The following is a 21,047-nucleotide window of genomic DNA, read 5'->3' as shown; positions in this document are numbered from 1 at the left end:
AATAGCCAACAAATGCCCTCGTCAAAAGGGAACACACAAACAAGCATCTGTGAAGGCCCTCTGTGCTCGAGGCAGTTTTCTCACAACTTTGTGAAACGCTTTGGTGAATCTTTATAGTAGGAATGAAGAACCAACTCAACGTGCTCGTTTGAGTCGAAAATGTTAGAAAGGCATCAGGCTTCGGCTTCAGGTGCGCAGGGTGAGTGCAGCAAGCCTGATGAGAATCTAAGCATGCCGGGAAAAGAGAGGGGGTGCTGCTGGAAAGAAAATGAAAGGTAATGAGATACCAGTTCATGCATTATGCATGACTGGAAACATGGCTACATAAAAAGGCAGTTATTTCCACAAGGTTTGACTGCAATCATGCACGTTATCTTCCAAAAGAAGGGATAGGTAGCCCCGTCGAAACCATGGGGCACTGAAACGAACTTCTACATCACACCTGTAGGTTTTTAAGCGCAGACAAATACGTCTTAACTGGGCGTAAGGAACTAGGCTTGTATTTACTTAATCAGATAGTTCTTAACAAAGACTCAACTTCCAAATATTCAACAAAACTTATTCTTAACCAAGCGGTCTGGTGTTTCCTCACAGTTGTGGTGGCGACGGTGCGTACGTAAGTGTGTGAGCAGGTGTGCGTTTGTGTGTGTGTGGGGGAGGTTCGTGGGAGTAGGTTTGCGGAATCTCATTGAAATAACAGGTTATATGGCATTTTTTCAAGATGTGATGAAAAAATGCCATTTGAAATCATTCATGCGCACTTTCAGCAGAAAGAATTCGGATAAACGTTGCCGCGATAGTCGGGCTTGAAAACCATAACGTGACTTATCGATGCCATAAAATTTTACTGCTTCTGATAAAATATGATATATTTGATTTTTTAGATAGTTTGAGTTTACTGTTTGTGAGTTTGGTATGTTGCTGAAGAGTTAGCTGCTATGTTGATTAATCTTGTGGGTCTACATTTTTTTTCCATATCTATTTGTATTATTTTACAATAACAGTCGCAACTGTGAAGCCTTTAAAAAAGGGTGCAATACATAGTTATGTATACAAACTACATACACATTCTCGATATGAACTGGATCAGGGGGAATAATAAACAAACCGAAAGGAGGACACGTGAGTGAGGGATAATAACGTGTGGGGTGGGGAAGGGGGTCGAGGCGTCGCTCAGCAGGTAGTGTGGTGAGAACGGCAGGCTTTAAGTATGGCAGAAGTTGCAGGGGGGTCTAGTGAGTAGTTGGGGTAGCCACCATGAATCCGGGGTGAGTCTCATGCTAGGCATTCACTTGAGCTTATAGTGTAAGGGACCTATGGGCATGTTATGTAGTTTCCATGCATAAGACTCAGCTTGAGTAACAAGTCATTTCCTCAAGGTGGGCAGGTATTATTTTTGGCTTTAATGTTCACATAAATGTCCCACTTCCCACTTCCCATGTCTGCCATTTCTCTATCTCAGAGGGAGCGCAACACACTGCCCCCCTTGTGCCCACTGTAGGTGCGAATTCAGCCATTTAGTAGTGTTCAGAACTGTAGCCTTCCACTGCATTGCAATTTGTTCTTTAAACAACACAAACACAAGGTTAATGAACCTGTGTAAATGGTTGTCCCTTTTAGATTTTTAGAGCCCGAGGAGGAAGGACTCGGAGATGGGAGACAATGCATGGCCCGCTAATTCTGCTGTGGTGGCAGGGGATCTCTACCCATGTCAGTTGTAATGGGGGGGGGGGGGGCAGTCCATACCATATGGTAGAATCCAGCCTCAGCAAGCTTTTAATGTGGGCACTCGGATGTGGATGTAGGGAACATACGCTGATGCATTGTGGGGAAAGATATGCATGGTGTATGTAATTAAATTATGTGAAACACAATCTGGGATTCCTGGATACCTCTTTTACTTGTTGTAATGCTCGTGTCCAAGTCTTAGTCATCAGTGGTTGTGAAGTACGGCATTCCAATGTATTAGCGCTATCCCCACATCTGCCTGCACTGTTGTGGTTAATGCCTCATATAATGTTGTGATAGTTCGACGAAGTCCACCATATGTGAGGACAATGTGGAGGATAGATGATTGGGGTGGTTCTATATTACCAACACCCACATGGCTCTTAGCGCATGCTAAATGTCATGATAACATAGAATGTACAGTCATAGGTATCTATAACGTCTCCGTAGGACATAGGAGTTCCCTCTTGGTAGAGATCTCCTAAGCTATCTATTACCACCGTCCTCCAAGGTGCCATGTTGTGTCACTCAGCCAGCCTTCTCATGCCTGGTAATTGCTCCAGGCAGATCGACAGGGAGTAGTGCATAATAGGTGTTCGCAATATTCGCCATTTGCATCAGACTAGACCCCCTTTGTGGAGGACAAGTGCAGCCAGTTAACCAGGTATACCATTTGGTCGCACCCATCCTGACACTGACAGCCGCCTGTTCTGCGCTCATGGTCCCCACAAGCCAGCACAGTGGCCACTACAGCTGTACTGTGGCATTACATAGCTCAAAGGTGGGCACGTCCAGACCTCCCTTGAGCAACAGCTGGTGTGCCATGGCTAAGGCTACACTCCAGCGACTCATTCCCCACATAAACTCCAATAAAAGACCATCTAGTTCTCAAAAGAAATGTCTAGAGTGCACGATTGATAGTGCAGCAGATGTTAGAGCACTAACATCTTAGCTATTGCCAATCCTCCAAGAATGGATAAGGACAGTGAGCACCAGAAGTGGAGAGATCCACGTATAGAAAGTAGCATTTGATTCACATTGCCCTCCTTGAGAGCTCTTCAGTATGGTATATTTCAATACCTAAATACTGAAATGTCTCATAGCACCATTTAAGTAGGTGCTCTGAGGGAGCGACTCTGTGGGGCTCTAAGGTCAAGACGAGAGGGAAGACACAGGACTTAGAATTGTTCAATGTGAGGCCAGAGACTGCTCCAACAGCATCCAACAGTCATATCAATTCTGGAAGGAAGGCTCGAACATTATTCAGGAACACCAGTCCATCATCTGCGTAAAGTGATACAATGTGGTAAGTGTCCAATTCCCAAATACCTTAGTGCTGTGCCTGCAATCATAGGCAACACAAAAGCGGCACCTGTACAATTGTGAAAAGCAGTGGCGATGGCAGACACCCCTGCCTAGTGCCTCTTATGATTGGGAAACTGTCCAATATCAGCTACCCTATTTTCATCCGGGCTACTGGGTTCGAATACAGGATACAAATCAAACCAGAAATCCCAGACTGAACCCCAAACATTGTCATGTCAATAAAAACTCCCAGCTGAGGATGTCAAAGGATTTCTAGATATCCAGGGATACTGCCACCCTTTCATATGCTTCTGATGATGTACCATGGAGTATCTGCAGGAGTCCCCATATATTGAGGAAAGTACTCAGACCTGGTATGAATCTCGACTGATCTTCATGAATCAGCGTATCGATTTGGGGAGTAACATTTTTGCGAGGATTTTACCTAGGACTTTGCAGTCAAGGCTAAGGAGAGTCAATGGGCGATAGAAGCGCACATCCAGTGGATCATGTCCCAGTTTTGAGAGAACCACTATCAGCACTTCACACTGTGAGCCTGGAAGCTGACTGCGGGTTTTAGCTTCATTAAACACCTTCAAGAGAGCTCGAGTGAGAAGAGTGGAGAATGAGGCATATTATTAGATTGGTAGTCCTTCCCAGCCCAGGGTCTTGTTCCTGGCTATCTGGGCTATGGCTGCTCCAATCTCCTCCAGTCAAATTGGTTCTTCCTGATAAACTTTCTGGAGCAGGGATGGATAAGGTATGGGGAGGCCATCCATGAATCTGTCCAACTGTGCAGAGGTTGGGGCCTCGACCACAGCTTACAATATGCGGTAGTAATCTCAGAAGTTATCGTTGATCTCAGCTTATGTGGAGGTCATGAAGCCATCATCACACCTGATGGCTCCAATCAAAGAAAACTGCTGGTTCTCCCTTACCAACCATGGCTCAAGCGATCGCCTTCAAGTGGTTCACGTTCAAGCGATGTTTATAGTCGTGTCTACTTTAAAGCGCCTCGGCCTCCATCTCCACCTCCCTGCGTTGTCTCTCAACTCTTCACTCCAGGCAGTCACTGCCCTCCCCAAGGGGTGCAGCTCCTGTTCCATTGACATAAGTTCATCCTGCAGTATCCACCAGTCACCCCAAGTGGTCATCATGCAATTATCCTGCACCACTACTTAATAGACGTCCCATTCTTTAGCCCAAAGTGGAGTGGATTCCTTATTATGAAATGAAGGGGAGTCTAAGAGTGTTTCAGTTGGAAGGTGCAATGTTGGGATTCCCACCGGGCATGGTCTGCCCCACTGTAGAACTACTTGCGGTGGGTAGTGATTTGAAAGAGTATGGGCTAAGTATTCCAATTATTGGATCAATGGGCCCAGTTGGTCAATGCTAAGAATCAGATCGATCCTAGAGTGAAGTTCATGGACCAACGAATAAAAGGAATACTCGTGATCCGTCGGGTGTCCAAGATGCCATAGGTCATAAAGCTGCCTCTGTGTCAGGTCAGTCAGGTACAGAAGTGCTGCAATGTCAAGTTATCCATCACACCCTGTATAGGGGTAACAGATATATCCCAAGCCACATCTGGCATGCAGTTAAAATCCCCACTCTATATCCATGGTGCCACTGGGTTTCAGAAGATGACATGAGTGAGTAAGTCAAAAAATTCAGATTGATTGGAATTGGGCACATTGAGTCCCACTAGTGACACACAAGTGCTATTGAGGTGCCCTTCCAGTACTACATGTACTACATGTCTACCCTTTGTGTACAGCATCACTAAATAGAGGCCTTCTGGTGCAATCCATAATAATACATCATGGGAGAATGCTGAGAAGGATGTTCCATATGCTTGTCCTCCCCATTTCAGTCGGACTTTCTGGTGTTCTGTGGCCGTGAGGTGAGTTTCCTTTGGCATGGTGATATGTGTGGTGGCGATTAAGGTATGCATGAATTTGATGGTGTTTATTATGAGTCATCATGCCTTGCACGTTTCAAGTAATCACATTGTAATGCAGGGTAATAAATTGGTGTGTATACCCATCGTGTATATTGACAGTGTGTGTACCAGGTGGTGGATGGGATACACCTGGTGACCCTTGTCCACCATACACAGTAATTGGCATGTGAGTACTGCAGCTGTGTCTCTGACCAGAAAATCCTTCACCAATACAGGTTTGCATATAAAGGCTTCACATAACCAAAGTTAAAAAAACTTTAGAAAAACATGCCCCCCAGGTAAGGTGACAGTTGAACCCTCCGCCGAATGCCCCTAGACAAAAACCTTAAATGAGGAAAACAATACAGTGGATGAATCATGCCCATTTGGTAGTCTCTTAGTGGAGTGTGGAACTCTAAATGTTTATCATCCCCTTGACCGAAGCCCGATTCAGAGGCCTCAGCATCCAGCACCCAGCCACTGATAATTAATACCTTACCTTCAGTATGCCCACACCAACCATCAGTGATTGAGTGCCCCTCGCAGTCCAGCTGGGTTCTGGTAGATACTTCAGATATAGAAGTGCAAGGAAAGCTGCATTATAATGTGAGTTACGTAATCAACAAGTGCTGCTCCAGGGCAAAAATGTCCGATCTCTACATGTAATCAGTGGAGCATGGTGTGACCTTCGGGCCCTGGTATCTGATGTTGACATTCCCGAACATCCAGTATCAGAGCCAGACCCTGGGAGGCACTCAGGTTGTAAAAGTTTGAAGGTGTTCATTTTGTGCTGTGAAGCCTTCTTCACCTCCCCGGCCTGTTCCTCCAATCCCTGATCCTTGGAGTGTCTGAATGTTATAGATTTACATCTGCACTGGTGAGGTCTTAGCATAAGCCATTCTACCACATATGGGTCCTCCGAGGGGGTTGTGCCATGCCCTTGACCTGTAACCAAGTCCAGACATCTTTAGGGGTGAAAAAGATATGAGACGTCTCTCCATCCACCACTCAGAGTTTTGCTGGAAATCAGAGGGTACACTGGACGCTCGGTTCCCATAGTCATTGCTTGAGTTTGGTGTAGATCCCCCACTGACCATGTACTTCTTCCATGAAGCCTGGTTAAGCAGTTATGGGTGTGCCCTTATATCTCCAGGGGCCCTTCGTTTGGAAGCGCTCGAGCACCAGGTCCCTGTCTCTAAAATTGAGAAGTCGGGCTATAATGGATCATGGCAGAGCTCCTGGGGGATGGGTGGTCTGCCAGGTATCTGATGCGTCTTCTGAACCAAGAAAAACTTAGGAATCTTGTCAGCAAAAACCATGTCCATCAGCCATTGTTCGACAAAGAGCTTTGTATTGGGGCCTCCTGAGCATTCAGGAAATCCTAGGAGGCGAATATTGTTCTGCCTAGACAGCTCTTCAGCATCCTCTGCCCTGCGGTATAGGAATACCACTTCTATGATCAATGATTTCATTCGCTCCTGCTGTTCCTGCACCATTTCAAAGTGGTCAGGGTGAAATCCACTTTATCTACCTAGTAGGAAAGCTTGTGGCGATCGGACCAGAGCAAATTGACATAAGGGAACCTGTGCTGATTTTGGCTTCCAGTGACATTTTAGAGTCCAGGATCGCTTGGAGTACTTTCTCAAACTGGTTAGAGTGTGTCTGCAGGGTGGCCTCCAGGTGATTCAAAGGCCCTGAGGTGCAGTCTGCAGAAGCAGGAGAGGGGGTCAGACCCGTGACATCTTGTGAGAAAGGTTTGGGGCCTGGGTTTCACCATCATGATGAGGTGCAGTTCACAATGTAGGCTGGGAGAATGGGCAGCGGGTGTCACAGCATTTTGATTCCCAGTATCATGAGGAAGGACCAAGCAGTTGGCTGTCGCTAGTATTGAGCAAGGTTGGAATGCAGCAGCCCCTAGGTGTGGCATCGGCTGACAGCACCACGTCTGGCAGGGGGCAGCAGGGTATGCATTTCCCATCTTCTGGGGAAAGTGGCTTGCGGCAACAGGTGGCCTCCCTGTTACTGGATGTTGTGCAGTATATCAGAGACTGCCTCTTTGTGGGCTTCACTGGGCCCAATAGCACCTGCAGGGCAAAGGTGGAGCCCGGGTGTACCAAAAGGTAAAGGCAAATTAGTAGTGGAACAAAAGAGGATGCACTCCAGTTCAAGCATTGCAGAGGCAGAGGGGCCGAGACCAGCAGCTAGATGCATTTTCTTTGATGTACAATCCATGTGGAAGGCCCCTCTGGGACAACAAGAGGCAAGGAGGCCTACATTTGGTACAGACAAGGCAATTAGGAGGCTGAGCAAGCATAGAACAGGAAAGCATGCTTCAATGATATAGTCCTTTCACAGTTTAGTTCAAGGGGCCTGGCCCGCAGTGCACACTGGTGGCAAAGACACTCACAGAATACCCCTACCACACTGCCCAACGAGAAGTGCTCCCCTCCTGGCTTCCGTGCAAGAGCACTGTCAATGCAGAGCAGTGTGGTGGGCTAACAGAAAGAGTCCACGCAGTAGTGTCATCACTCACCCTCTGATAAGGGTAGCAGGTCCACAAGCTCCAGTCTCACTCAGGGGCAGTGGTGTCCGTATGAGTGCTCCCAGTACATATCACGGGGTCCCCTAGAGCCTGGATAGGGGCAATGAATGTCCCTCAGACCACCATGAGGAAGTTAGGAATGGCCACGTAACCTCTACTCTAATGGGCAGGGCACCTGATGCATCACTCCAGCAGGCGCTGCTGACAATAGTGTTGCTCCCTTTGCAACCAGATCAATGGCAGCATACAGATAATGGAGCGGCCCCCAACATGTCTGCATTCACCTCACCCTCTGCAGTTCCTCTTGTGCCCAGACAGGTATGGTAAGGGTGGGTGACAGCAGCACTGCTTCTTTGACTTGCTGCCTTGAAGCAAGTCTGTGTGCCTGAGGGGGCATGCACAGCCAAGCTAGAGATTCCTCAGTAATAGCATCAGGTGTCAGCTGCTGAGCTCCAACTGACACTCCCACACCAACACAGGCAATAGCGGTCCAGCTCACTGTCGCTTCAGGGTCATCAGCACTCCTTATGCAGGCCTTCCTCACTCGTCCAGGTGGCTCTGAAGGCTTTGGGTGAGTGCAAGGGAGGTGGGCAACTTCTTTCACCAGGCATGTCACATCCAGGGCTTCACTGGGGCAGGAGCACCACATGACAAGGATGATATTAAGTGATGTACCCTTGCTGCACGAGGTGCTTGGGCAACAAACCTTAGCTTTTCTGGGTTGGAAAGACAGGATTTGTGACGGACAATGTCTCGGCCCATCGGAGAGTTCATTACTGTGTGTCCATTACAACCATCATCTTGTGGGTCTTCACTAAATTACGATTAGAGCCTTCCAAGGCAGGCCATTAAAGTTTCTTTGGGTGGTAGGAATAAGTATTACACAAGTACACACTGTCTTCCTAGATTACATGGAAACACAAGCCAGGCTGCCGAGTGTAAGAGGGCCTTGAGTTTTCATTTTCCAGTGAGGGGACTTCTAGGGCTCATTCATTAAGAGTGGACGGGGTCAGGTCAAACCCTGGATGCTTTTAGACGGAGCCGCACATTGCTAAGATAGCACCCTGGGTGCAAGGAATTTTGGTGCCCTTGTTGATGCTAGAGAATAGAATGGAGGCATCAGGGGCCTCTTTTGTGTTCACTGATCAGTCCCTGGCTGAGCAGTGACTGGACCCTGAACACAAACATCTCCGTGCTCTCTCACACTTTTGAGGGTACTGTTGATGTGTTTCTGCAGACGGGAGAGGGTAAGGGAGGGTAAGAGAGGGCAAGAAAGGGGGATAATAGGGTGTTCAAAACACTTCCGATGGTATGATAATAAAGGACTATTTTAAACTGACAAATCTGACAGAGAAACAAGCATTCAGGGACACAGACAGGTTTGGAGCAAGACGAGAGTGGAGCTGCAATTTGCATAACCTTAATACACACGGCTGTGTGTGTCCCTCTGAAAACTGGTACCCTCAGCCCGTCCCAGCTTTCCCATGCCAAAAGACGGCCTTGTTTTTAGGCCAGTCACACATTGCTACATGTATGGATACCCACACTGAACAATGATGTGTTCTTTAAGATATTTATTTTATGGAGTGAAAGAAAACAAAGTTCTTCACAAAGCAATGCACAAGGCTTCTTTTATGGAGTTAGCACCATTAAAGACACTTCTGGCAGTTCTGAGCACATCCGTAATCAGTGAATCACCAGTAACACAGGCTTATTACAGTCACTCCCACTTCTTTCTGTTTGAAATATCTCATGCATTTCTTTTGCTTCTCAGAGTCCTCGACCAAAGGAGTCTTTGTTTTGTAAGTAACCTTGGGGAAGTTGGTGACAAAGACGATATCAAGTGCCACGTTATATCAATAGCGGTGTTAGAACAATAAGGGATTTATTAGTGTTGATCCTGTGAGAACATGCGCTAGTGCATGTGTCTTGCTTGTGAGACACTGTTGTTAACAAAAAGGGCTTAGAGCCCGCCAGTTGCTTACCATTTGTTGGCTTGCATGGCACTCTTCTTTACAGCCTCGTAATTCATCACTGCAGGCCTAGCATCATTTCCTTTCTGCTCTGTAGAGCAGGTACCAAGCACTGATTAATTCAACTTAATCCATGCCCATCTGCTGCTCCCTAAGTGATTGAGGTACTATTTTGTTCTTTTCAACTTTTAGTGCAATGCAAACAGAAGGTGTGTGACAGAAAAAAGATGCCCAGCAGGACTAACAAAATTCCAAATATTTATTTTCTATAGTCATTGCTTTAAATGGGCTGGTACTCACCGGTACTGAGTACTAGCACTTTTTAATTTTCTCCGTTTGAGTACGGGACTTCTTCTCAGGCAAAGAGAGTACTGGCACTCAAAGGGACCAGGCCTGATGCAGGTGGTGGTCTTCTTATTTTGTATCTCAGCAGCACTTTCCACACTTTCTGCACTGATCACTGTGAAACCTAGGCCGAGCGGGGGCAAGAGCACCAGAAGAGAAACTCTTGTCACAGGGACATGGCAATCTGCATGTGCTGCTTACTCTGCAAGTCATCAGAGCAGGGGTGTGTTGGCAGTGTCTTTGGCTTACCATGTGATGCTGCATAGTGGGGGTTGAGAAGGGATTGTAAAACCTAATGGGCAAGGGTGTGGGATGCATTCTTCAGGGCAGTTTAGCTTTAAGCATGCTCATTGTTTTACATGACTGAAAATCTTTGTTCATCAGTGATTTATACTAAACATTTTTACATGAATGTAAACCCAATGTAAACCCATGCCCTCTCTACCAATTGTATCAATCTCAAGGAAATTAAGACCTAAAAGATAATATATATCTATCTATATCTATATCTATATCTATATCTATATATATATATGTCTCTCTCTCTCTCTCTCTCTATATATCTATATATAGAGAGAGAGAGAGACATATATTATAGGTAGGTTCCTAAATTTACTTGGAGAATGCCATAGAAATTCAGCAGTTATAGTTAAAGTTATTTCAAGTAACTATAACTCGCGCCCTCACCATGCACTGTTTTCCCATAAAAAAGTGACTGTTAATGTTTCATTGATATTTTTAAAGATGTTATAAAAGTTGTCATGAGTGCTGAAATACCTGGGGTAATTAGCAGTGCCTGGTGAGGGGGTGAGTTATAGTTACCTTAGAATCACAAGTTATAGTTACTTGAAATAACTCTAACAATAACTGCTGAATTTCTATGGCTTTCTATGAGTAAATTCAGAGCCTAACTATAATGTCCCTGTAACCTTTGTTTTTTTTCAGTGAATTTCTATGTTTTGTAAAAATTTTATTTCCTAACAATAACCTCCCTGTAACCTTTGTATTTTTTCTGTGAATTTATATGTTTTTTTCAAATATAATTTTCTTTTAATACCTTTAGCCATTTTTAATACCTTCAGTGTTTTACTACCTTGAGCCAGGCTCTTCTGCCAACCTCCTATAACCAACCTACCGTGCGTCGTCTTACCCTTTGTTTCTGCCTTTCTGCTATTTTTTTTCCTTCTGTTTGTTCATCTCTACTAGTTTCTTGCCTTCTTTTTCTGCTTCTCTGCCCATTTTCCGATAGTTTCTTGCTCAATGTTTGTGCCTTCCTGCTCATCTCTTGCCCTCTGTTTGTGCCTTTCTGCCCATTTCTCGTCCTCTGTTTAAGCATCTCTACCCGTTTTTCGCTCATTTCTTACCCACTGTTAGTGTCTTTCTACTCTTTTCTGCCCTCTATTTATCTCTTTCTGTCCAATTCTTGCCCTGTGTTTGTGCCTTTCTAGTCATTTGATGCTCATTTCTTGCCTTCTGTTTTGGCCTTTCTGCTCATTTATTGCCCTCTATTTATGCCTTTCTGCTTATTTCTGCCCTCTGTGTATGCATTTGTGCCTCTCTGTTTTTTTCTGTCCAGTTTCTTGCTCTCTGTGCCTCTCTGTCCTTTTTCTTTTTATTGCTTGCCCTTTGTTTGTACCTCAGTCCTACCAAGTGTCACGCTTGTAATGTTAGGGTAATGCAATTTAAGTTAGGTTCCCCCATTACCGCATGATCGGTAATTTGTCACACAAACAAATCTAAATGGGATAATTGCCTGTCTTGTTGTGAAGGGCACTACTCTATTCAATTAGCTGCCAGACAGTGACACCAAGTGGCAGCCAGCTCCAATGATCAAAACAACCTAAAAGTACTCCTGGCACATGGGCAAGCTTACATACATACCTGGGAAGGGATGCTGTTACCCGACCAGGCCTGAAGAGTGTTCCGAAAGAACTATGCCGGAGCTGCTGGTAAGAGTATTGGGACAAAGTGGATGAGGTGGCTTAAGACTTGCTGATTGTAGTGCTGTAATGCATGGGTGGCAAAATAAATCCAATACCTTCTCATTGCGCTGTTTGCTACATATTAGTAATTGCCACTAGCAATTTGTCCAATCCATAGTTAATTTATTTTTAGCACATCATGATCACAGGCCTAAGTAAACTGGGAACCAAGTTAGTGCCTGTTGGACCTGGCCCTTTTTGCAGGGTCATCCCAAACCTTTTGCCTCCTTCCTCCTATTTCTTCTGACCAGTATTTGTTAGCTTTAGGACTCTGGGCACTTTACCACTGCTAACCAGTGATTGGTTTATCCATGATTGGAATATCTGTTTTACTAATAAGTCCCTATGAACATGCAGCAGAGATGACCAGGGCTTGTAACTCAAATGCTACTAGTTGGCCTGCAGCATTGACTGTGCCTCTCACATGAGTAGCTCTGTAAACATGTCTCAGATCTGCCACTGCAGTGTCTCTGTGTGCAGTTTTAAACTGCCAATTCGACCCCCAACCTTCCTTTTTTATACATGTACAAACTCCTAAGGTTAGCCGTAGGTAGCCCCATGGATTAAAGGTAAGACATGTACTGATGTGTTTTACTTGTCCTGACAGTGAAATACTGTCAAATTCGGTTTTCACAGTTGCAAGGCCTATCTCTCTCATAAGTTAACATGGGGGCTGCCTTTAAATATTATTAAAACGCAGATTCCCTTTGGAAGCAGACAGACATGTGGAGCTTCGGGTCTCTGAACTCACAATTTAAAAATACATCTTTTAGTAAAGTTAGTTTTTAGATTGGCAGTTTGAAATTGGCACTTTTAGAAAGTGAATATTTTCTTGCTTAAACTATTCTATGACTCTGCCTGCTTGTGTATTCCCTGACTGGGTCAGACTGACAGTTGGGCTGTTTGTAAATCTACACTAGACAGTGATACAAACCAAGCAGGGATGTAGCCTGCATATCCTGATGGGTCACCTGGGCTAGAGTGGAGGGAGGAGCTGGCACTTACACCTGAATGGGCTTTGCCTGCCCTTACAGAATGCAGTCTCCAACCCCCTGGTGTGTGTCTGGGGCCAGGCCTGGGCAAGGTAGGATCTCTTGAACAACAGAGACTTTCCTTAGAAGTTTACCTACTTCAAAGGCAGAAAGGGGTATCAGTAGTGGACCCAAAACCCCAGATTTCCAAATGACTCCTGGAACCAAGAAGAGCCTCTGCCAAGGAGAAGAGCTGAAGAGCTGGAGGAGTAGTACTAGCCATTTGCCTGTGACTGTGCTTTGCTGGGGTGGCCTGCAGTTGCTGGTTCTACCTAAAAGAGGACAAAGACTGGACTTTGTGGTATATTCCTGCTTGTGAAGTGACTCCAAGGGCTTGGACTGAGCTTGTCTCCTGTTTTAATGTCTCAGGGCCATCAAAGACTTCCTCTAACTGCCCCTGGACTCTCTGCTGAGACTCCTACCCTGCAAAGTGGTGCGCTATCCAATCCCTGGGCACTTGAAAGCTGACGCTGGTGGAACCAAAGTGGAAATCCATGCACAGGAGCCATGTGGAGAAAATGTTGATGCACCACCTGCAACGCGGCTGTAAAAATGACGCACAACCTGCAGTGCGGCTGAAATCAACGCACCACCTGCATTTGTGGCTGGGAAATTGATGCATCGCCTGCAACACGGCTAGAGAAACGATGCAACACCCACTTGCGCCTGCTAAAATCAATGCAAGCCCCACGCAGGGCGGATTCTCGTCCTCGTGCGGCTGGATTTTGCACGCAACTTTGGTGGGCATCAAAATCGACGTGAACCTTTCAAAACCCGAGGTGAGTGTCTGGAAATCAATGCACCGCTCTCTTGTGGAAGAGAAAAACAATGCATCGCCTGCCTGTCCAGAGCAGAAATGATGCACGTCCTCACTTGCTAGTAAGGAATCAACACATCGCTGACTTTTCCGACTCGCCCCTGCTGCTTTATTTTTGACGCAAACCAGGTACTTTGTGTAACATTAATGCATCTATTGTTTTCTATGGAGTAAGGCTCATTTTACTTGAAAAATTCATAACTTTACTTCTGTATGTTAGATTTTTGTTGTTGTGGTCTTGTTTGATTTAGATAAATATTGGTTATTTTCCTAAACTGGTGTGGTGTCCATTTTGTAGTGTTTTCACTGTATTACTGTGTGTATTGGTACAAATACTTTACACATTGCCCTTGAGGTAAGCCTGATTGCTTGTGCCAAGCTACCAGGGGGGTGAGCAGTGGTTATCTTAAGTGTGTATCTCCATTGCCCTGACTAGAGTGAGGGTCCCTGCTTGGACAGAGTGCAAACTGACTGCCAACCAGAGACCCCATTTCTAACACCTGTGCTCAGCAGTGAGGATAGGACTTGTATTTGTACTTGACATACAGTGATTGGTGTACATTACTGTTTCAGTGCAGACCATTACGTGACCACATACAGTTTTTTCCTCTTTTGTTCTCTGGTGTCCTCCTAGATGTATTGTTGATACTAGGGACTCTGGTTAGTGGTTACACATGTGAGGCATTGGCAGAATGAAAGTCAACCTCTGGCACCTGTACATCTATACAATGAGGGAGCTAAAAGTTTTCTTCAGGAAAGGAGACTGCCTGTGAGGAGAAGGTCCACAAGGGAGGATCTGGAGTCAGCCCTGTTTTGTTATGAGCTAAAACACTGGCAAACAACAGATGATTCTGAGGAGGAGGACTACTCTGAAAGTGAGGGCAGTGGCCCTAAGAGAGAACAAGAGAGAGAGGGTTGGCTTCTAGCTCATGAGTAGAGTCCAGGAGAGCTAGATGAAGAGGTCGAGAGAACTGAGGCTGAGGGAGCCTTAGCCAAGGAAAGATAAATGTTTGCAGTTCATTGTCGGAGCTTTGGAGAGCTGAAGCTGGAAGCCATGAAGGCTGAGTCCAGTTCAGATGGTTGAAGGAAAAGTATTGCATCCAGTGCTGAGGAAGAAGTGTGCATGCCCAGAGACTTGGGCCCATATATATGCTTTTTGACGCAACACTGCGCAAATGCAGTTTGCGTCAAAAAGTATAGCGTTGTCTTGCATCCGGGCATCAACTTTATGGAATGCCGCAAACCGGCAGAAAGGGTGGGCTAGCGTAAAAAAAAGTATGTTAGCCGGGTGGGGGTGAAGGGGGTTTTGTACCAAAAATGACATTAGGCTGGTTAGAGGCAAAAAAGAAATGCCTCTAACCAGCCTAGCATCATTTTCTGACGCAAAACTATCCATACCACATGACTCCTGTCGTAGAAAAGACAGGAGTCATGCCCACCACCCCAATGACCAGCACAGGGGACCAGTGTCCCCTGGGCATGGGCACTACACTCTGTACCATGCAGGGGGGCCCCAAGTTAGGCCCCCAATGGCACTTTAATTTAAAAAATGAAATACTTACCTATACTTCCCCTACTTACCTGGGACGGGCCCCCATCCTCCGGTGTCTCTCTGGTGTGGGTGGGGGTGTTCCGGGGGTTTGAGTTGGGCACCTTTGAACCCATTGAATGGTGTTCAACCGTTGAAATGGGTCCACGGGTCCCCTAATGCCTGGTCTGACCCAGACATTAAATACTGGTGCAAACCAAGCTTTGCACCATTATTGAGCTCCTCCTCCCACCCCTGAGTAATTTTAGCATGCGGGGATAAATATGGGGCTATGGGGTTAGCACCATTTTTTGGATAAAAAAGAAGGCCCTTCGGTGGTATGCACAGGTCCAGAAGTGTACTGTACAGTGGGACTTGGGGTCTTAGTTCTATATGTGGTCCCAGCCTTGAAGTAGAATGAACTATTGAAGTTTTGCCCCCACAGAAGGGTCTGGAATTTCCTGCCACTCTGCCTTGGCTTCACCGGTGTTGGGGTCACAAAAGGGGAGTGTGAAGTTCTTTGTGTGTTTGCTGAGGCAGTGTCTTTGAAATTCAAGTGTGAGAGGTGACAGCTCTGCCCTTCACATCAAGTCATGATGGCCCTTATTGCCAACACCCAAACTCTCTAATGTGTGGTGGTCTGGGAGAAATACACAAAGACCCACTGCCAACTATGCCAAGTAATGTGACCCAGCAACTGGCTGGAGGCACCAAAAGTATTAGGATGAGGACATGATAACTTTCTAAAAGTGGTGTTTTCAGAAATGTCACTTAAAATCTGACTTTACCAGAAAAGAGGAATTTAAATCACAATTCCTTACACACCAACCATGACATTCCTAGCTGCTCCAAACAAAAGTTATCACTTACTAAGTGTAATAAGGTAACTCAATGTTATCCTATTGGAGAGGTGGGCTTCACAGTGGTGAAAAATGAATTTGTAAGTTTTTCTCTACCAGGAAATGTAGAACGTAAAGGTACATGTCCAACTTTTTTAAATAAAATGTAGTATGGGCTGTTTACTGCCTATCATATGGGTGGCTTATATGTATAAAAAAACAGAGCTTTAGGCCTGATTAGGTGTTTATTTTGTCAAGTCGAATTGGCAGTTTGAAATTGCATATAGGCTGCAATGGCAGACCTGAAACATGTTGAAAGGGGCTACTCGAGTTGGTGGCAAAATAAATTCTGCAAGCCCACTGGTAGCAATTATTTTACAGGCCCTGGGTACATGTACCACCACTTTACTAGGGACTTATAAGTAGTTTAAATGTGCTAGCCAATTTATTCTGTTTGGAGGAGAGACCACAAGAGCTTTAGCACTGGTTAGCAGTGGCAAAGTGAGCAGAGTCTTAAAGCCAACAAAAATGAATTCAGCAATACAGGAGGGGTGAAGGCAAAATGTTTGGGGATGACCCTAAAGAGTGGGTTAGGTCCAAGAGGAGGGTGTATGCATACATTGAGGTTGTGCTTTGTCTGCTCATATTCCATGCCAGAAAAAAGTATTTTTAATTAGTCAAATATGGTATCTAACAATAAAACAAGTAAATAAAGCAAACTTTACTGCTTCTGTTGCTATCATCATTTTCCACATGTTCTTAATTGGTTTTCCTAGATATTGAATTAAAAGTAAAAAAAAAAAACATACCTTCAAAGTTAAAGTAAATGCATGGAAGGACTAATTTCAATTAACTAAATGCCTTTCTTGAATTTTAAAGATGATGCTAGCCACTGCTGGTAATATGTGTGAAGTTTGGATAAGCATGCTTTGACTACGTTGGCAGGGAGTCGTTTCTGTGAGAGGTTAAAATCCATTATTGTGCTTGTGTTTACCTGCACACCAATGGCAATAAGCACATCCTATAACTCCTAGAAGATGCTGCTCTTGTCACTACTGCAATTTTCACAGTGGGTGGTCTGTTGTCCTGTTATGTTACTATATAGTAGGTGGACACAGAATCCACTTACATGAGAAGGCCTTGGAATTCTTAAAGTTCTGACCAAACACCCGTAATGATAGCTGTACCTCTGAAAAACAGGGATCGTTCCTTTAAGAACACGCACGTTTTACAAGCACACAAATCTGAGCGAAAGTACAACAAAAGAGAAGGCATTCAGACCCATATTTATACTTTTTGATGAAAAACTGTGCAAATGCAGTTTTGCATCAAAAAGTAGAGAGCTGGCTTGTGTCATTCCAAAGCACCAGCCGGGTGCCAAATTAATGGAATGCCGCAAGCTGGCGAAAGGGTGGGCTAACATTTTAAAAAAATGACATTAGCAGGGTCGGGTGGCTGTATGGGAGAAGAGGGTTTGCTCCCAAAAATTACATTAGGCTGGTTAGAGGCAAAAAAAATGCCTCTAACCAGCCTAGAGTCATTTTCTGATGCAAAACCTTCCATACCAAATTACTCCTGTCTTGGAAAAGACAGGAGTCATGCCCACCACCCCAGTGGCCAGCACAGGGGACCAGTGTCCTCTGGCCATGGGCATTGCACCCTGTGCCATGCAGGGGGGCCCAGGTTGGGCCCCTGATGGCAATTTAATAAAAAAAAACATACTTACCTTGGATGGGGTCCCCCATCCTCCTGTGTCCCTCTGATGTGGGTGTGGGTGTGGGTGAACGTGTTCCTGGGGCTTGAGGAGGGCACCTGTGGATCCATTCCATCATATTCATCCATGGAAATTGGTCTCCAGGTCCCCTAACACCTGGTCTCACCCAGGCATTAAATAATAGCCCCTCCTCCCACCTGTGCGTCATTTAAGCATGGGGGGATAAATATGGGGCTATGGGTTAGCACCATTTTTTAGATGGGAATGCCAACCTTGCTTCTCATCGACGCAAGGTAGGTTCATGAATTTAAAAAATGGTGCAAACTCCAATATTTTGACATTAGACGGGTCTAACTTCAAAATATAAATATGGAGTTCGTTTTGCGCCACATTTGTTTAAAAAAATGACACAAATTTGGCACAAATTGAGTATAAATATGCCCCTGACTCTTATGTTGCAGAAGCTGAAGGGAAGGTGCGCCACTATGTGTTCAGCCTTTTCTGCAACTTCCCAATTGTTTAAAATGAGAGTTTATGTTGCATCAAGTTATGTTTTTCCACATCGATACTGGATGTTTGAGTATGATTTTCAAATTCAGTGTGGCTGTTAAAACCTATGAGGAAGGACAAGGCACAGTGGATAAACAACCCCATCAATTTAAATCTACATATGGAAGCAAAATCTATTATAACAAATTGTAAATCTTTTGGTTTTTGTATTGAAGAAAAAACATTAATTTATGTCCTTTGAAAGAATGTGGAAATTCACTCACTTACTGCAGATTAACACATTTCTTTTGTGGTGAAGGAAATGTGCATTCCTCGTAATAATATGTAGTTGATGCTGCTGCAATGTGTCACAGTTTGTCTTGAGATTTTACAAGAATCATGGAACTGGCCTAAACTACCTGTATATCCCTATATTGACAATGGGGGCACATAACATTTAGCTATAATTTGTAATAAATCAGAAGTTACTGATTAAATTGGGTAAGAAGATCCACTGTAATACGGTCAGAACCCCACCTGATTTGTAATGGTGTTCTTGAGCCCAAAAAATTAGTGCCTTGGAAAGAGATGAAATGAATATCTCAACCAGTGATTTCTGATACCAGAGGGATTGGAATTCAGTGTGTTAACTAACTTCTGTCAAAGACTCTGATAATTAGGGGTGGGCAAAAATATTCTGCTCCACCAGTGGAATTTGTGGTGTTTTGGCCACTCTGCTTTATGCATATAACCTGGAGGTTTGGCTGAATTCCACACTCTGCCACTTGGCGAGTGACTATTGGCACCCCCTAGCTTGATTTTCAATCATGGGAAGGTACCAGGTGAGAGTTTCCCAATGTGGGCATTTGCTGCGATTGCAACCGTTCGAGCTGGAAAAGTTGCTACTCGAGTAGAAAATCTACATGGGCAACAGCAAAACCAACTTCAGCAGCAGCGCCCTTTGGTGTTCAGCATTGTTCTGTTCACTGTGAATTCTGAGCACGGAACAAGCTCCCAGCCCAAAAAATCAGCACAGGCAGCACAACATACCGATTTCTGCCTGGAACTCTACTTTATTTCACAGAGTTTTTATGTAACTCCATGGAATTTCATGGGTGAATTCCGCCCACTGAGAATGCATCATGTGGAGCAGAATTACCATATGGAATTCCACGCCATCTGATCATGAGTGGGCAGCTTTTTCGGCACCCGTTTTTCATGGTTGCTGGTTTGCCATCCCAATATTATTGGGTAGTAATTCTGGCAGTAAAATCTAATGATCATTTGGCAGCAGCAAAGCAACAACCTCCATTTTTTTGGGGCAGTGGAAGCATTCACAGATGATGCCCTGCCAGACCTTATCAGCCCTTTTTTCCCTTCTTGCACTTGCATTGAATGGCTGAGCAGAGCACATGTTCACTTTTGTAAATGCAGAGTGCACCATTTGGCCCTGGCTGCCTGCATTCAGCAGAGGTGAAAGAAAATGAAGTTATGCCCATGTTGCTAGGTGGCCTCTGAAGACAAGACAGTCACAGTAATCACTGTGCTCAGCCTGACGAATAGAGGACAGACAATGGCACTTAGTTAAGGAACATAAACCTAGGAGAGAGTGCTGGAACTTGAAGTATGAATGATTTCAGTAGTGTTTCATTTTATGCAAAAAATGCACAGGTGACTTTGAGCAACTTCCTGGTGTTTCTAATGTACAATTCGTCCTCAATAAACCAGAATTATGACTAGTTATCCTTCTGAGACCCACAGTTATCATGACTCCATCTTGTGCCCTATGTGCTGTGGGTTTTACTCATCGGGCTCATGTCATCCTTCCCCTGTGGTGACTCTCTGCCCTGAGCACTCCAAGTCATTCTTCCCTTGTAGCACCTAATTGTCCTGAGCACCCCTTGGCCCACCACCCATGAAGCTTGAACCATTGAACCTCCTGCTCTCTTGCTAAGCAAGTTTAGGCTGTTTTTGCACCCGCAGATTATCATGTGTCTTTAGGACTAGTTACCCTATCCTCTGTGACCCACTGAACTGCACCATCATGCACTTGTGGTTCTATTATACTTGTTAGTTATTTCCAATTACTGTTTGACCTGTCAACTGTAAGGCCTCACATCCGTTGTACTTAACACATGATTTTCCCAAGGTTGACTGGAATATTCCACGCTTCCACATGGGACTCATGCCTTCTCTGACAATATTTTCTTCCAGTATAAATACCCCGTCTGAACCTACCTCAGCACTCCAGCTCCCTCGACGCATCCTTCATCTCAGCCTCCCACACAGCCCTTCTTGTTCCCCGATGACTTCAAGTGTCAAGTCCTCAAGACCTTCTGCAAACTCAGGACAAGCTTAGGATCTTGGCTAAGCACTCAATATCAGGTGAGTGCACTCGAATCCTTTTATGGTAGTAGCAGGACTGAGTATCAAGATCTTCAAGACTATAGACTTGCCTTCTGTTCCTCCTCCATGATTTTCCTCCATCTCTTCTTGCCTGTTCATGCTCAGGACTCATCTGATAACCTTGGTGTATGAGCTGTTATTACACATAGACTAAAGACATAAACTCTATGTTTCTTGGATGTGCAGTAATGCCAAAAAGAAAACCCTTAAGAGTTAGTGATATGTTAATGAACCTTGTAAGTGTAACCTTGAATGTGTCCCTAATGCCAACTTAGGTTTTGAGTGTCACCTTGGGAGAGCCAGTAACTCCAACCTGTGTTCCAAGTGTAACCTTGGGAGTGCCAGCAACTCCAACCCATGTTCCAAGAGTAACCTTGGGAGTTCTGAGCACCCAAACATAAGGTCA

General features: G+C 44.9%; 1 long non-coding RNA gene across 1 annotated transcript in view; it reads left to right on the top strand.

Moving 5' to 3' along the window:
• The first annotated feature begins 242 nt into the window (after window positions 1-242).
• The window catches only part of LOC138273991 (uncharacterized), a 74,639-nt gene continuing 53,834 nt past the window's right edge, over window positions 243-21,047 (top strand). Inside the window, exon 1 of the long non-coding RNA XR_011200361.1 lies at window positions 243-275. This is a non-coding gene — a long non-coding RNA (uncharacterized lncRNA). The remainder of the gene's footprint in view (window positions 276-21,047) is intronic.

Source organism: Pleurodeles waltl, chromosome 2_2, assembly GCF_031143425.1.
Source record: "Pleurodeles waltl isolate 20211129_DDA chromosome 2_2, aPleWal1.hap1.20221129, whole genome shotgun sequence".
In the NCBI taxonomy this organism is placed as follows: domain Eukaryota; kingdom Metazoa; phylum Chordata; class Amphibia; order Caudata; family Salamandridae; genus Pleurodeles; species Pleurodeles waltl.
Note: the sequence above shows the minus strand (reverse complement) of the source record. Positions and strands in the feature narration are given on the sequence as shown.